The 16,584-nt window shown below is 42.6% G+C and overlaps 1 protein-coding gene across 1 annotated transcript in view; it reads left to right on the top strand.

Annotated features, from left to right (window-relative positions):
- Nucleotides 1-16,584, top strand: part of LOC124795847 (tyrosine-protein kinase Abl) — a 448,464-nt gene that overhangs the window by 32,975 nt on the left and 398,905 nt on the right. The gene's annotated exons all lie outside the window — the stretch shown is intronic.

The following is a 16,584-nucleotide window of genomic DNA, read 5'->3' as shown; positions in this document are numbered from 1 at the left end:
GGGAAGCCTTTCATCCAAAATAGGACGGATCCTCACTAAACATAAAGTAAAAGTGATTTTTCGTCCACCGGCGAAGACGGCTGCACTCCTGGGTTCCGTTAAAGATGACTTACTACTCCGCAAACCTGGAGTTTACAAGATACCATGTGAATGTGGCCTTTCATATATCGGACAAACGAATCGTACAGTCCAAGAGAGGTGTACGGAACATCGCAGGTACACTCGGCTCTTACAACCCAGTAAATCGTCTGTGGCAGAGCATTGTATTGATTCTGGTCACTCTATGGTATATGAAAATGTCGAAATTCTGACTTCTGTTTCATCTTTCTGGGACTCCGTAGTAAAAGAGGCCATTGAAATCCGCTTGGCGAAGAATTTAATTAATAGAGACAGCGGTTTCACATTAGATAAATCATGGAATCCGGCACTTTCAATATTGAACTTACAAAGACGTCGCTACAGTTCAGCTCCCAGTAATACATCGATCTCCCAGCATGGATCGAATGCGCAGCCACAGATGTAACTCATGCATATGTTACGTCTTTGCCGCCGATCAACATCACTGGCGCCTTGTTCATCTGTGGCCGCATGCGCAGTGGCGAGGTCCGCGAGTTTAAAAGGATGGAGCGAGCGCTGGAGCGTCAGTCGTACGGCTCTCTCTGAAGATGGCTGAAAGATATACAGCCGAAATATTAGAAGAAGAAGCAGAATTTATGCGGCTGCATTCCCGAAATTTAATGGAGCAGTCTTTGCGCCGCGAAAACCTGAAGATTCACATCAAGTACCTCTTCGGGGAGGAGATGGTTTTATGTGTTCGACGACTGGACAAGCTACGACATTTGAGAGCGAGATTATTGAGCTCTTTAAGTTTTTTACTGAGGTGCCGTGACCATGGCATAATTCCGAAATTTGCCAGGTTAGTACATTTTATAAAATCGACTTCCATGAATAAGATTTTATTTAAAGCTGGTTCTGCTATCGTTAAGGGTAGGATCAGATTTACACGAAGGAAGCTGGATCTTGTTTCTCAAGAACTTTATCGTCTGCACCTGAAGATGTCTGTGGAGTTACCCAGCAACTCTTGGAACGGGATAGAGGCTACAACATGGGCCAAATCAGACTGGGTTCGTGAGGTAGCAACATCAAGACAGACTGCAAAGTTCAGCCGACTTGAGCCATCTCCACAGCAAGAAAGTATCATTCGACGCTCCGTCATTAATATGACGGATAGAGGTTTGGACGATGCTACGATGATGGTCTTAAGCAAAGGACTGAATTTTGCACCCACGCCAAAGGTTTTGCCTATACCTGCATTCATCAGTGCCGTTGAAGAAGCTGTTCGACCACTCTCTACGGATTCTGCAGATGAAATAAGACGCGAAACTTGTCGAGCTGTTATGAAGGCTCGCCCACAAAGAAGCAATATATCTGTGGCAGAGAGGACTGCACTACGTATGCTCCGCCAAGATACCGAAACGGTGGTTCTCCCTGCTGATAAAGGTAATGCCACTGTTTTAATGTCACGTGACGACTACCATGATAAGATATACAGCTTACTGAATGATAGTATGTACCGGAAGATCAGTAAGGACCCCACCAACAAGGTGGTAAGGAAGACGGCGTCGCTTTTGAATGCCTCCCCATTTCCACCGGAAGTCATACGAAGACTGAAACCAAGTGGTGCAGTGCCTCCAAGGCTTTATGGACTCCCAAAGATCCATAAGAAAGACGTTCCTCTACGTCCTATCGTGAGCAATATTGGTTCTCCCAACTGTGATTGTGCCAAGCACCTGGCGTCACTATTGAGGCCGCTTGTGGGAAAATGTGATCATCATATAAGGAACTCTGCTGATTTCATTGGCAAATTAAAATCTTTGAAACTGAACACCTCTGATCTATTAGTCAGCTATGATGTAGTGTCGCTATTTACTAAGGTACCTCTCTCCGAATCTTTAGATCTCATTGGAAAAAGTTTTGATAAGGAGATTTTAGCTTTGTATCACCATGTAATGACCTCCACATACTTTTTATTTAATAATGACTTTTTTGAACAGACTGACGGTGTTGCCATGGGTAGTCCTTTGTCACCCTTGGTGGCCAATTTATTTATGGAGGATTTCGAGGAGAAGGCCCTGGAGTCTGCTAGTTTGAAGCCTACAGTTTTTTGGAGGTACGTTGACGACACCTTTGTAGTGTGGCCCCATGGCGAGGACAAATTGCAGGACTACTTAAACCATCTGAATTCCATCCATGGACAAATTCAGTTTACAATGGAAGTGGAAAACGAGGGATGTCTTCCATTTTTGGTTGTCTTGGTTCGGCGTAAAGAAGATGGCACTCTGGGTCATGCAGTATATCGGAAACCGACCCATACGGACTTATATTTACATGCAAATAGCTGTCACCATCCTTCGCAGACGAGTAGTGTTCTAAGAACTTTGGTACACCGAGCACACGTCATATCTGATGAAAGTAGTTTAAAAGATGAACTTTTACATTTGAAGAGAATTTTTGCGGACAACGGGTATTCTCCACAACAGATACGTAAGGCACTACAAATAAAACCTAAGGTGTCCGTAAGGAATGCAGAAGATGACGAAGAAACATTTAAATCCATGGCTGTCCTGCCGTATGTGGGAAGCCTTTCATCCAAAATAGGACGGATCCTCACTAAACATAAAGTAAAAGTGATTTTTCGTCCACCGGCGAAGACGGCTGCACTCCTGGGTTCCGTTAAAGATGACTTACTACTCCGCAAACCTGGAGTTTACAAGATACCATGTGAATGTGGCCTTTCATATATCGGACAAACGAATCGTACAGTCCAAGAGAGGTGTACGGAACATCGCAGGTACACTCGGCTCTTACAACCCAGTAAATCGGCTGTGGCAGAGCATTGTATTGATTCTGGTCACTCTATGGTATATGAAAATGTCGAAATTCTGACTTCTGTTTCATCTTTCTGGGACTCCGTAGTAAAAGAGGCCATTGAAATCCGCTTGGCGAAGAATTTAATTAATAGAGACAGCGGTTTCACATTAGATAAATCATGGAATCCGGCACTTTCAATATTGAACTTACAAAGACGTCGCTACAGTTCAGCTCCCAGTAATACATCGATCTCCCAGCATGGATCGAGTGCGCAGCCACAGACGTAACTCATGCATATGTTACGTCTTTGCCGCCGATCATCACTGGCGCCTTGTTCATCTGTGGCCGCATGCGCAGTGGCGAGGTCCGCGAGTTTAAAAGGATGGAGCGAGCGCTGGAGCGTCAGTCGTACGGCTCTCTCTGAAGATGGCTGAAAGATATACAGCCGAAATATTAGAAGAAGAAGCAAAATTTATGCGGCTGCATTCCCGAAATTTAATGGAGCAAATATAGCCAAGTCTGTATGAAAACAGCACAAGTCATGCACTGGCTGTAGGTCTTCGGGCACGTAAAGGAAGGTAACGATCCCGACGCAGGGTTGTAGCACCTGGTTGAACTTGTTAGGAGAGCCGCTGAGTTCCGGTCTTGAAATTTTACCAACAGCCGAGATATAATGCTGCGAGCGACGAAAGTGCAGAATTCCCGACTCACCTAGCGCGGGTTGTGGCCTACCCCAAATTTCCAAACGACCAGCAGTGAAGCATTGTAATTTCGTGGATCTCGAAGATCACTGACTTTTTGTTTTGGAAAAAATTAGTACAATTACACTTGGAATTGCTTTTTTTAAATACTCGTATGCAGACATGCCCTCACAGCTTTACCCCGGTTGGGCGTAATGACAAAGTTTAATTAGTTAATTGTTACCCGAAGATGTACCTTTTTTATCTTACTCTAAGAAATACAATTTCAGTTGCTATTGCCTTGCCTCTCTGTCTCCTGCTGTCCCCTGCCAGTTGAAGCTTGTGAATTCCTTCAGTTCCTTATTCCAGCGGTCGGTGGTTGTCTGCCTTGTCTTCGTCTCTCTCTCTCTCTCTCATTTTTGTTAGTCTGTAACAGTTCCACAGCATCCTGGACTCCTGTGTAACAACGAACGCAGGAAACATATTGTACCATTCAGGAGAAGCGGATGGAAACTTTGTATATCACCTCGGAATTATAAAGTATATGTAATTAACTTTCTATTTGTTTGCAAGTACATTTTTGCAGTCGCGGTACACGTTGATATTCCCCCTCCCGGTAGTACCATAGCACGCTTCGAAAGGAAACAAAACAGAGTGGAGAAGCCAACTCATGTTTTTGTCCCCCTGGCGGCAAACTACGTTACTGTGGCGTAGGAATTTCACTGCGTACCAGGACTGCTGAGAAGTGCCTGCAAACAAACAAATTAATTACCTAACTTAATTTTTAGATGTGGTACTTAAAACTTTGACTTCCATACGTACTTTCCAAACTTCACCGAAGCTCAGGGCATACTTTGCAGCTGTACCACTCCAGGGAGAAGGCTATTTATGGAGAAATGCCATTTCTTCAGGATTTCTAATCCTGTAAGGTATATAAGAGAGGTTCTGCGAAGTTTGTTGGGAGGTAGGAGAGAATGCAGAAGCTGTGCGGGATGGTCGTGAGTCACGCGTCACGCACAGATAGCTCAGTCGGTAAGAATATTGTCCGCGAAAGGTCTGAGTCCCGTCTTACATTTTATTCTTATTTATTGACCGGCTGTGCCTGGCTACACGTACACAAAATACAAACATTTAATGTACAAAATAAATTAAATGTATGATGTGAGTCTTCTGGTGGAAAGGGATGATTTTTGTGCGTTAAATAAAATTTGAAAAACTTTATTCGCCTGCTTTCGGATACACAATACGTCTGGTCTTTCCGTCTTCTGAAAAAACAAATACATTTTTTGGTTGTCCCGCTTATGAGGCTACTCTTGTGTATGCCAAATTTCATTGAAATAGCTCCAAGTTCTCCCCAATTATGCTTTTTTGTAACCCGTTTTCACCTCAAACCTTCCGCCATTGAGGTGCTGGAGGTGTATTGCAGTAAATTTTTGCACGTAGGTAGTAGTGCTTGTGCCAGTTTTGGTAGAAATTCCTTCAGGTGTTACAGAGATATGCTGATACGTTACTTTCTTTGCGCTCTCTCCCCCAGCCCTAGGGAAGAAAAAGGTTATCGCGACTGTAACCAATAAGTCTAGCGACCACTATAACTATAAATTTACATTCTTAAATAAAAATATATCGAACGTTTTTATAAGGGACAGTCAAATGGAAACCGAACACCCGCTACAGCGGCACCATGGAATGGTTCCATGCAAAAGTAATCACCGTACACGTTAAGGCATTCATCCCACTGGGATACGAGACGATCAGTTCCTGCTCCTTTGAACGCGGTCGGCTGCTGACGGCTCCACAGCCGCACCCACTCTTGTACTTCCTCGTTCGACTGCAACCGACGTCGACGCATGTCTTCCTTGAGGTCGCCAAGGGTTTGAAAATCACGCACTTAAAGATCAGGACTGCACGGAGAATGCTGCAGTGTTTCCCAACCTAATCGCTGTAGCTTAGCCATCGCCCGATTGGCAATGTGGGGGCGTTTGCTATCGTGCAACAGGATGATTCCATCCGACAGCACTCCTGGGCGTTTAAACTTTATGATGCGTCGCAGTTTCTGCTAAGTGTCTACAGAGTGCTGCACGTTGATCGTGGTTCCACTCTCGAGGAACTTGACGAGCTGAGGGCCCCTGCAGTCGACCACCTTTCGTGGTGCCGCCATTTGGAGCCCGAGGACAAACAGTGGAAACATCGCACATTTCCCACGCCAAAGACATCCAAAGCTGTTCACGCAAGTCCTAGTAGGACCATGATGACCTCCTCCTCCTCCTCCGACTGCAGGGGTTCTCTGTTCGTCGAGCGTCGAACCACTCTCAGTGCGCAGCGCTATAAATATAGCAGGGGTTTTTTTTTTTTTTGCGGCGTGCCATGAAGTCAAAATGCCTAGGAATGTTGTCGGACGGAATCATTCTGTTGGACGATATCGCTCGCCCCCATACTGGCAATCGAACTAAGGCTACGCTTCAGCGATTCTCTTCAGTCTGCACAGCCCGGGTCCTTTATCTTGTTATTTTCACAACTTTGGTGACCTGAAGAAAGACATACAAGGATGTCGGTTTTAGTCGGGCGAGGAAGTACAAGTGGGTGCGCGGTTGTGGAGCCGTCTACGACCTACTGCGTTCTACGAAACAGGAACTGATTTTCTCGTCTCTCAATGGAATAAATATCTTTGTGGTAAATACTTTTGAATGGAACCATTCCATGGCCCCGTTGGGGGCAAGTATCCGGTTTTCATTTGACTACCGCCCATACATGGCACGTCTTTTCACTCTACCCCTAGCGGGGGTTGGGGTATATTACCCCACAGTATTTTTATACAAATAATTAGAACTATAATAAGTCATGTACGTCCAAAATTTTATCGAAATTGCTCCAGACGTTCTTGACCTAATCTTGTCACCCCCTTTTTGCCCCGCCCTATGGATGATGTTACCGCCACAGAAATATCTGCGGGCGCGCACGCAGCAGCTCACCTAGGTTTAATAGTAATCGTATGGAAGGCATAGGAACGCTTAGAAGACGAACAAATATTAATTTTTATGTATTAGAGTTCTACCAGGTTCGTTTCCTCGCATTACGTACTTACTGAGATTCGCCATTCACACATTGGTCAGTATGTACTCAGAGCTCGGTTGTTCCTAACATAAGAACCTTTGCTAGTAACCGCAGCGCTGTACTTCGCCCTACTAGCTGCCACCGCTTCGCGTCCCGCTGAGCAGATGCAGGCAGAGAGAGATGCGCCGGCCCAAAATACGCGCGCGGCCGGGTCTGTTCCGGTTCCTCGAGGTGTTCCCGCCGGCCGCCAGCTGTGTTAATTGAGACTGCGATCAATAGGGCGCGCCGGACTCTCTGCCATTCGCGCTCCCGCGGCCCGCCCCGTATTGTACGCTGTGACCCCATACTGCGTGCGTGGTGCTCGGCAGCCGCGTGGAAGAGCGCAACCTGACACCCAATGCAGCGCTACATTTTCCAGTTCCGTACTCTGTTCGTCGTAATTTTAACATGAAAGTGAACATTGTGAAAAAGTATTCCTCCGGATGTGTTGTTACGTCATCGGAATCCTCTCCCGTGGGATGCAAATGACGCCCTGATGAATGCAGTCGCGCACTTTGTGGTATGTTTGCTCTCAGCTCGCACGTCGATTTACTGACACATTTCACTATCGATCCGTGCACGACAGTACACGGTACCAACATGTTCCAAAAAACCGCGCGCAAAAATACAATTTTTCAGGAGTCAAATGCCGTGTTCTAATGGTTACAGAGATCAGGGATCGAGTGTTATCGAATAGCTGTTGGCCTAGCGACCATTTGCATACCCTCACTTATAGGAACAAACAACTAGCGTACTCTAGCTATCCTACAGTAGAGGGTCAAAACTGAAACATTGCGCACTTCCTCCAGGCCAGACAAATTGAGCAAATCAGTTGGTTCTTTTGCCTAAGGCAGAGGTTCCCAACAAAATTTTTGGAGAGGGAGGCGAAATGAGGATTGAGGCAGCTGCCCACCCTCCCCCACCCCCGCCCCCTTTGTCAGAATCTCTTAAAGAGAAACAATTTCGACTTCTGTTGTGCTCCAGCAGGAACATTTTTCCGTTCCTGTAGTATAAACATTGCCAATATCTCACCCAACGCACTGGAACAAAGGTTATACACATGCGACACTGCATATTGGTGCCATGAAGAGGAAACCAAAAGCATAAAACAATATTAACATGCAATACATCAACATACTTTAAAACCGGCTCAGTCTATGACTCATAAAATCTAATGCGCAAAAAAAAGGCAAGAAATAAAAAGCATCGGCAGAGTCGCCTAAAGTTACACTAATTTGGACATGAATTAACACCAAAAACGAAAGCTAAATATCTCTTGCCTCTCTATGAATACTACACAGTCATGGAAATTTCACGTAGATGACATCAGCAAGATCAAAACTGATTATAGGACGCATTAACGTTGCTTCATGCGAAACATTAGTTCATACATACAATGCATTCATTAGACCAATGATCGAATAAGCAGCGCCTGTCGGGATGGCTAACAACACACCAAACAAAAACATTATTTTGCGTCTCTAAAAATCTGAGAGGACTAACAACAAGATCTAGTACATATACGCCAAACAATGTCACATATGAAACAAACAATATAAAACCTTTAAAATATCGAATCACGAAACTTGCTAGTAAAATCGGACTGAATAAAGTACCAATACACTGACAAAGGACCCACTTAAAAGATAAAACCATTATTTTCAATTTTCAAGTTACTCGTCATACATAATAGCCCAATTTATAACGGAAGCAGGCGAAGACTACAACTATAGAACTGCAAACAGGTCTAGCCAGCAACATCAACCACCTTTTACAAGAAAACAAAAAAAACAAACAAAAAACCGGAAAACAGTCAAACCTCATGTCCACAACATAATCACAGTTTTGGTTTTAGTGGGCTTCCCTTACTTGTAAGGCAAATGCCGGGATTTGTACCACACCCCCTCAAAACCAAAAAGGACATTAAGCACAATCTGTTTATTGATGCTTTCTAACGATTTACCACGCCTGTAGTTCACTACAGAACAGGAAGTAACTCAGAGTATACGAACGACAAGGCATGTGAGCCAGATTGCCGGGTCAGAGAAAGAAAATGTTCAATAAAATTTAAAACAAGAGCTACTTTATAACTTTTATTTTTTAATTTTACCTGTCATGCTGTGTGTTGGAGTTGTGGCTTTGTTACTTTCGTAGAATATGGAAGGAAAACTACTCGTGATAAATTTTATTTTTTGCATTTCTAGCCCTGACAGCTTATCCTCCGTTGTTCAACAGAAGTGACGAAAAACGGTCTGTGAATCTGAAGAACTTTCAGAACTCTAGTTGCATCGTGCAACTCAATAAAAGTCATTATTCATGACAGAAGGCGGAGCTCCTACTTTCCAACTGTTATTTTATTGTTGTTATTATCCTTGTGTCATCTGTACTTTTCGGTTAATACGCTCACTTTTTGTAAGCGGCACCTACCTTCTTTGGCTTCATGGGGAAGTTCGGATTGTGATAATTGAAGAAAGCTTCACGAGTCACGATCGCTAAAAAAAGCAATTTATTGGCTGACCGGTTTCGACATAGCTACACTGTCGTAATCGGATCTTATGCTTTAAAAATTTTACAGCATATTGCTCATAGTGTTGCAAGTCGTTTCACATTGCATATGCAGTTACCACTACCATGAAGATAACTACACATCCGCATGTCACACATAAAAGTATTATGTACAAACATAAACATAGCAGTTGCCAGCTGGTGGTGAACATGAGTGCTTGGGCTCAATATAGTTACCTGTATGCTTCTATATAATACTTTTATACTTGAAAAGCCGATGTGTAGTAATCTTCATGATGTGAAGCGACTTGCAAAACTGATGGACAATATGTTGTAAAAATTTTAAAGCATAAGATCCGATAAGATAGCTTTGTCGAAACCAGTAATCCAATAAAATGCTTTTTATTAGCAATATTGGCTTGTGAAGTTTTCTTCAGTTATCATACATTGCAGGTCGCCCTCAGACTGACTGTCAGGAATATGTGAAGTTCCGATTGGTATTGAAACTCAGCCGACACTGGTATCGTGTATCGAGTCAGAATTTCTCTAGGACGGCTAGCTACTATGTGTAAATTATAATTATTGTGCGGTAATCGGTTTCCATCTCTGTTTTACTGTGAAATATCATGCGTTTTATGCAGTGAGTGTGTACCTAAGCGAAACGTCGTTGACACTCAGATTACATATCTGAATTATGTCTACAGTAAACCACGTAAAAAAATTAAAAAGTTACATTACATGTGCACTTCTACAGAAAGCGTTTGTATGTTAGAGTTGAGATATGTATGTGTTCTGGTGTTCTGTAAATGTTGGAGGGCGAGACACTGTCCCGTGTCTGATATTAAATGATTCGTCAAGTCTTATTCGTCTTTGTCGTTTCTTTCGCAATTTTGAATGTTTCGTTGAGTTGTTTCAGTATCCATAGCCACGAACTACCTTATTATAGATGGCGCAGAAGGTGGTTTATTTTTAGAAAAAGGCTTTACAGTGACAAATTATTGTCGCCTCCGGTGAAGTAATCTCAGTGAGCTGGCAATATGTTTCGCTCTGTAAGAACCAGCTTTCCGGTGTTCATTTATGCAACAGACAGAATCGAACTGGGGTTCTCTGGAGGGAAAGCTCCCTGCCTGTATGCGGGCGCCAACCCCGGACCCTTCAGCCTCGGGGATCCATTGTCCAAGGCTCTCTTTTTCCCCCTCCGGGTGCATTAGAATGTCTCATCCCATGAACGACTGCCGCCCCTTGCTTTATGACACGACTGTAGAAAATATTACCGTCTGGCCATCCGAGTCTCCGTGTAGAAAAGCGATAACTATGGTGGAAATGATTGTATTTCGGTTATCGAAAAGGACGTTTCCTTTTTTTTGTAATTATAAAAATATGATTGGCAATAATAACCTTCACTGTAGCTGCTGGATTAGTGATTTTATACAGTGTGTTACAAAAAGGTACGGCCAAACTTTCAGGAAACATTCCTCACACACAAATAAAGAAAAGATGTTATGTGGACATGGGTCCGGAAACGCTTAATTTCTATGTTAGAGCTCATTTTAGTTTCGTCAGTATGTACTGTACTTCCTCGATTCACCGCCAGTTGGCCCGATTGAAGGAAGGTAATGTTGACTTCGGTGCTTGTGTTGACATGCGACTCATTGCTCTACAGTACGTTTGGGCAGGCATTGTTGGTGATGTCTTGATTGGGCCCCATGTCCTTCCACCTACGCTCAATGGAGCACGTTATCATGATTTCACACGGGATACTCTACCTGTGCTGCTAGAACATGTGCCTTTTCAAGTACGACGCAACATGTGGTTCATGCACGATGGAGCTCCTGAACATTTCAGTCGAAGTGTTCGTACGCTTCTCAACAACAGATTCGGTGACCGATGGATTGGTAGAGGCGGACCAATTCCATGGCCTCCACGCTCTCCTCCCCTCTTGACTTTTATTTATGGGGGCATTTGAAAGCTCTTGTCTACGCAACCCCGGTACCAAATATAGACTCTCTTCGTGGTCGTATTGTGGACGGCTGTGATACGCCATTCTCCAGGGCTGCATTAGCGCATCAGGGATTCCATGCGACGGAGGGTGGATGCATGTATCCTCGCTAACGGAGGACATTTTGAACACTTCCTGTAACAAAATGTTTGAAGTCACGCTGGTACGTTCTGTTGCTGTGTGTTTCCATTCCATGATTAATGTGATTTGAAGAGAAGTAATAAAATGAGCTCTAACATGGAAAGTAAGCGTTTCCGGACACATGTCCACATAACATATTTTCTTTCTTTGTGTGTGAGGAATGTTTCCTGAAAGTTTGGCCGTACCTTTTTGTAACACCCTGTATAACTTCTTTTGTGAGAGTACGCACCGTCACGTCGTACAGGTACCCATGAGGGGGGAAAACCCCTAGATTTTTGAGATTTAGCATGCTCGAACCTCTACTGCAATTGGAGAGATGTAAAACAAGTGTATTCACACCATTAAAATGCTCAAAGCTTTAAAATAACGTTTTAAGAAGTCAAAATTTCAGTAACACCGTCTGGAAGCTCACAGTAGCGGAACCTCTTTTCTTACAGATCAAGCACTGTAGCAATTCCTGCTCATTTTTCAGAAGCGAAGTACAATTGTGAAGCCTTGTTCGAGCGGATGTGAGGATATCTAACACAGTAAAAGAGCGATTGTACAAATACCTGGATTAAAATTTTAGTTCTTCAGTAATCCAAGTTGTTCCAAAAATTTATGTACTTACCATCTTGTTATTCCTTACTTTATTAACCGTTCTATACACACCAATTTCGAAAGTCAACTAAAGGAATCGAACACAGGTCTTGCGCTCGGCCGGTGCCGCTTTCTTTGAAGGACGTTCACCTTACGGATACATAAGTGGAAGTCGCAAAAGTTTCTTAATTTCTCGGAAAATATGCGTTTGCAAATGTATATGATTGTGACAAGTGCTCAGTATTCAATTATCCATTGATCCCATCAATTTAGAGTCGAGAGCGCATAATGAACTTCAGGGATAGTTTTCTCGAAAACGGCGGCATAAAGGGGTGGTATACAAGCGACATGTGTCAAACATGAGCCGGAAACGGTTGGCCGTGTATGAGTCTGTTACCTTTTTCTGAACTGTTCATGCCACTGCTTTTTTTCATCCATCGTGTTTCCACAACCGTAGGGTCTATAGTTCCGAAGAAATATTGTAACGAACTATTTGCGTTAATTTGCCCATGAAGGATGGCCAATGCTTGCAGCACAGGACACTGCAATGATGAAGGATTTGATTCAGACATTTAAATCGTTTTTTTTTTTTTTTTCATTCTAATATGTGCGCAGAATATTTGTATTTGGACACCACGTTTTAACATCATTCCTCTGCTGCATTTGGCTTTCCTGAAGACAATTTAACGCATTTATTACGCACTGTCTTGCCCTACCAAATATCGTACAGCCAATGTTCTGAGCTTTATTCATGTCTCATGAGGCGGTTGCTCAAATAAAGTTCCTGTCTGATAAGAGTAAGATATATGACCATAAACAAGGTTACGTAGGGGATCTTCGATAGTTTGTGCCAGCGCATCGTAAACACACACATCACTACTGAAAAACAGGATGACGTTGAAGTGTCCTATTAGTTTGAGCTGGTAATAAATTAATGTAGTTATGCTTGCTGTGCAGCTGGTAATAAATAGAGCTAACTACTTTCGGGGCAATAGTTTATCACCAGTGTTCAATACAGCAATTTGTAAGCACGATAGTGTTAACATATTCGTGGTAAGTCTTGTTGTGTTAAGTCCCACTGTTTCTGTGCATAATCTTTGACGGATCAAAGTTGTCTCAGATACATTTCTTCCTGCAGGGGAAGTGACTGTTACAACTAAGTATTTGAAAACAGCTTCAAGTCGCACTGACTGTACAAAAGTACTTGTAACGTCCATCCTAGGATAATTTACAACTGCAGGAAACAAAATTTACACTTTAATCGCCTCTCTTACGGGTGTTTGTATAGACGTCTCATATCTGTACACATCTACTTATCTTTCAAAAAATGAGTACATCTGTAAAAATTAGAATATCTTTCAAAATACGTTACAAAAATACATATTTAAAAATGTCAATATAAAAATGCATTCAAAACTAACGTTTCAAAAATATTTCTGTTAGGATAATACGGCAGGTATTATATTTCGGTTGCTTATCTACAACACTTCAGGAAATAACTGGAAGAACCCATCTAAATTTAATTCGTTTTGTTCGTTTAATAAATTTTGCAGATCTTTCCTCTTTTCTACGAAAATTTCCAATTCTTGCAAAACATTTAACAGAGGACAATTATCTGCGAACAAACTGTAAAAGCAATCTTTAATGCTGTCAGCCAACTTTAAACATAAGTTGCTATACTGGAAGTAGAATATGTTCTTTACGTAATGCCAATGTAAGTTTTCCGTATTATCTCAATTTGTATCTTATACAGTGTATGTACTGGTGATGCTCTTCTTCATTCGAAGAGAAAAATCGTTCAATAAAAAAATACGGAGCGCGACTTGGGGCTGTTTTCAAAACCTTATTTCTTCCGAGGTCATTAGTTCCATTTTTGAAATTTAAACAACCAGTGCTGCTCAACTGTTGATGGTGAATCTAAGTGCTGGATGATTTTTTGTTGAGCTGAGCGGTATCATTATCTAGTTTGCTTTGTTTCAGCGACTTCGACGACAGTCCGAGGGACTTCATTTGACCAGTTACTGGTATGGTTTCGCGAAGGTCATCTAATCACATTGCAGTCCATCCTATGCCATCAAATCTGAGCCCTCGCCTCGTAAAGGTGGCACAGTCCCCGAAGATAACCCTGTATGCCGCACACACTAAACTGCCCGCAGTTTAGTGGCACACTTTTTGATTTGGCATATCAAAGAGCATTAAATTTGTCAGGTAAAAAATAATGCTATCGTTTCGCTAATATGAAGAAATTCCAGTGTGACTTATGAAGTACCTGAGAATGTTTCATGTAATGATAATGGTGACGAATTTCTCGGTGCCCCATAGCTCATGGCTACCACAATTTCATCCCGCAAACACTTTAGCTGTTCGATCGTGGCAAGCGTCATATTTTACTTTGGAGAACGTTTTATTGTGTTTCGGGCGATATGAAACCACGGAGAGAGTCTACCGAATCTGTCATCCAGGTGGGGAAAAGCATTAAAATTACAGGTAGTTGGCTGACAGATTTGTAATACCCTTTTATTAAACATAAGCATTATTAAACATCAGCATTCCCTTTTAGCTAGCCATAATAAACTCAAAAACACCAGCATACGAGGGGCATGTTGCGGAAACAGGATGCCTTACAACGAATGGAATCAGGCTATATTGCTACCATAAACGGTAAACTATAAACCATGTTTGTTCATAAGATGCCCCATTAAAATTTTGTATTGTCCTTTGCGAGGAATATGATCACACTTCTGTCACGATGGCCAGGCGATGTAAGTCTTGACACACTTCTGGAACTAATGATACGATTTTGTGCATTGAAGGCAATGAGAAAGGCTATATACTTTGTAAGAGATAAGAAAAAGTCGAGAAAAAGTCGCTACCATAATTTCGAGAAATTGGCTACTACGAGAATCCCTTCTGTGAATAATGCACAGACGTATTTAGAGGACTACTTCATCCACCAACGTAAGTTTGAAACGTCGTAAATATGCATAGAATAGGAACATCGTCAGCGTTTTCATCACTCTTTAATGTTAAGATGTCAGATAAAAGCGATATTCTTAGAGATTATTTACCCATGTAAATTAAGTAATACATATTTGATGCAACGCAGTCTGTGTTACGTGAGTTTGGTTAGAATCGAAACAGGCGCCGTGGGATAGGAGAGACATTTGTCTATCGATGCATTCGTGAAGCCGCCTAACTGCCCTCTGAGCACCGTATAAAGTTTCTCCTACAATTCCCCTGCAGCTTAAGTCGAAAGCAGCTCCAGTTTCAAGAGTATAATGTGACGGCGCGTCCAGATAAGTACTTTGTTTTCGCCGCCGCAGCCGAGAATCCGCGTCAGGAAGCTACAAAGGAAATACACTACCAAACCATCGGTCTGTGTAGTAATTATGAAACATGGTGGCATGCGAGTTATCACGTTCAAATCTCGAGGTACATTAGGAGAGACGACAAAACGAGGGCACACTACAGTGCGAAAGTCTCTTCCATTAATCCTGTACATTGTGCAAGCTCTGAAGGAAACAAAAGAAAAATTTAGAAAAGGGGTTGAAATTTGAGATTGCCTATAACTGTTGTCAGAGATGGCGAAGGATTTGGAAGAGCAGTTGAAGGCAAGGGTAATGGCTTGAAAAAAGGTAGATGATGAGCTTCAACAAAATTGAAACAAAGGTAATGGAAGGCAGTAGATCTAAATCAGGAGAAGATGAAGGAATTAGATTAGGAAATGAAAAAGTAAAAGCAGTACACGGGGTTTGCTATATGTGTAGCAAAATAACATAGTCAAAGTAGAGAGGATATAAAATGCAGATTAACTGTAGCAAGAAAAGTTTTTCGGAAAAAAATTAACATAGAGTATTAATTTCAATGTTAGGAGGTATTTTTTGAAGGATGGGGTGTAGACGTGTTTGGAAGTGCAGCGTGGTCGTAAATAGTTCACATTAGAAGAGAATGGAAACTTCTGAAACGTAGTGCTACAGGAGAATGCTGAAGACGACAAGTGTATGCGGTAACTAATGAGAAAGTACTGAATCGAATTGAGGAAAAGAGAAATTTTTGGCTGAACTTTTCTAAGAGCCATGGTCACTTGGTAGACACAACCTGAGACGCGAGAGAATCGTAAATTTGGTAACGGAGGAAAATGTGTGTGGTAAAAATAATACATGGAGACCACAGCAAGGAGGTAAGAACGGTCGTTGGTTGCAGTAGTTACGCATAGATGGAAAGGCTTGCACAGCATAGATTGCACAGCTAGAGCTGCATCGGATCAGTCTTCGGACTGAAGACAACAGCAACATCAGAATTTATAGAAATTGACGCATAACTGTGTAACTTGTTCTGTGGCATTATCTTTCTGCGAGAATCCCTTGTAAGAACAGTGCTCAATATGACGAGCTGCTTCACCCATGAACAAGAGTTTGTTCTGACGAACTGGAGACAGGCCGGTGAGTTAGAGATGTGGATGTCCACTCTGCGACGCAGGAAGTGGCTATTTACTGAATAGGCCGGCGCGTGCTCAGATGCTGTGTCGCAGTCTACGAGGAAGCGCGTTTTATCACTGTGACGCGTGCGTCCCGCTCCAGTTCCCTGACTTCTGCAGAGATTCCGATAAACGGCGGACGCAGCTGGCCTCGCAAATACTTTTCGCTGGACAGGGACGTGTACAGTGTGTATGCAGCTCCTGTAACGACGTGCATTCATTTGTGTGCACCATAGTAGCAT

This window comes from Schistocerca piceifrons, chromosome 4 (assembly GCF_021461385.2).
Source record: "Schistocerca piceifrons isolate TAMUIC-IGC-003096 chromosome 4, iqSchPice1.1, whole genome shotgun sequence".
In the NCBI taxonomy this organism is placed as follows: domain Eukaryota; kingdom Metazoa; phylum Arthropoda; class Insecta; order Orthoptera; family Acrididae; genus Schistocerca; species Schistocerca piceifrons.
Note: the sequence above shows the minus strand (reverse complement) of the source record. Positions and strands in the feature narration are given on the sequence as shown.